Raw genomic sequence first — 2,074 nt, 5'->3', positions numbered from 1 at the left:
AAATCCAACAAAGGACTAGTATAAAGAATATATAAAGAACTTTCAAAACTCAACAGTGTCAAAACAAACAGTCCAAATAAAAAATGGGCAAAAAAATGTAGAGAGACATACAGATGGCAAATAAGCCCATGAAAAGATTTTTCAACATCGTTAGATGCAAATTAAAGCCACAACAAGGTATCACTATGTACCTATCAGAATGGCTAAAATAAAAAATAGTGACACCACTAAATGCTGGTGAAGATGCAGAGAAACTGGATGACTGATAGCGTGCTGGTGGGGATTAGAGGATATAAATGATAGCCACTCTGGAGAAGAGTTTGGCAGTTCCTTAAAATACTAAACACAAAACTATCATACGACCAAGGATTGTACTCTTGGGTAGAGAAATGAAGACACATGTTCACACAAAAATTTGGATGTGAATGTTTATAATGTTTCTAGGAGCTTATTCATAATAAACTGCTCCAAACTGAAATCAACACAGGTGCCTTTCAATGGGTGAATGGCTGAACAAACTGCAGTATATCTGTACCTTGGAATACTACTCAGCGATAATACATGCCACAACCTGGATACATTTCTAGAGATTTATACTGAATGAGAATGCCAATCCCAAAAGGTTGCATACTACATGATTTCATTTATCATTCTTGAAATGACAAAATTGTAGAAATTGAGAACAGATCAGGGGGTGCCAAGGATAAAGAAAAGAGTGGGGCAAAAGGGAAGTAGGTGTGGCTCTACAAGGGCAATGTCAGGAGTCCTTGTGAGGGAAATGTTCTGTATCTTGATTGTATCAATGTCAATATTCCAGCTCTATTGTGCTATAGTTTTGCAAGATGTTACCACTGGAGGAAACTGGGTAAAGTATACATGTGATCTCTTTGTACTATTTCTTACATCTGCATGTGAATCTATAACTATCTATCTCAAAATATAAAATTTAATTTAAAAAAGACATCCCTCTGCAGCCAGCCAATCATTTCTAGCTTTTATTTTGCAGAAAGCAACAAAGCAGTGAAAATCAAGATTTAACAATGTAGGGTGAATTTTAATATTCTGTGTTTTGTCCTCTTCTGTTGCTCAATTAGGGGTCTTGCCTACTGAGATTACTCTAAGGAGCTTCCAGGCTCTCATTTATTTAATAATATTACTAGTATTTGTTAATGCTTCCATAGGGTATTTCACTCAGCTTCTAGGTTGCCCTAGCAACCTAAGATTAATGTCCTCCATTTGCTACTCGGAGAAACTAGAAAAAATGATTTGCTCAGAAGCCTCAGAGTGTAGATACCACAATTCTTTCTTCTTCATATATGAGTGATTTGGAATCACTCTTATTTTCCTGATCATTAAATTCCTCTTTATCTAGCATCTTTCTTAGGCCACCCCAGAAATCACCACCTTTTGAGAACAGAAAAAGACTCTCAAATCCAGCATTTTACCTAGCTCTCCATTTAGGGCCAGCTTAAACAGAGCCTAGGTTTCCTCAGGGCTCACAAAGGGGTTGCTATGGATTCAAGAACAGCAAGATGATGCGGGATTTTTCGCCCAGAAAAGGGCTATGCAATTTTCCTACTGCTTCTGGGGGTAGTAACTCTCAGTTGACCACATTTGGGGCAGGCGTGGGGTGGAGGTGGTTGAGGTGGCATTGCTTCTGGCTTTAGATGCTTGCTGTGTAAGAATTGCCTCTCTCAAACGAGGGATAAGACAAGGAACCAAAACAGGTAGCTGGAAGGCAAAGGCCTTGAGATCTTTCTTTCTCAGCATATTCCATGGCTGCTCTAACAGTGGTGTCATTGTGGAGAATTGGTGTCATGGAAAATTTTACTTCTAATTTCATCACTTAAAGAACTGGGAGAAGGGAATCAACATATTTTAAACTATAATACCTACTTTGTGCGGGGCACTATGCTGGATGCTTTGCCATAATCTTATCGAATCTAAACTCTTGAATCTTCAGAACCACTCCCCGAAGTAAGCATTTGGATTAAACCATTATATAGATGTGGGGAATAGGGCTCAGAGAGGGGAAGCTCATGGAATCATTCAGGGAGAGAATGCTACTACAGTA

Source organism: Pteropus vampyrus, unplaced genomic scaffold (assembly GCF_000151845.1).
Source record: "Pteropus vampyrus isolate Shadow unplaced genomic scaffold, Pvam_2.0 Scaffold322, whole genome shotgun sequence".
NCBI classification, from domain to species: domain Eukaryota; kingdom Metazoa; phylum Chordata; class Mammalia; order Chiroptera; family Pteropodidae; genus Pteropus; species Pteropus vampyrus.
This window is presented reverse-complemented; position numbering follows the sequence as displayed.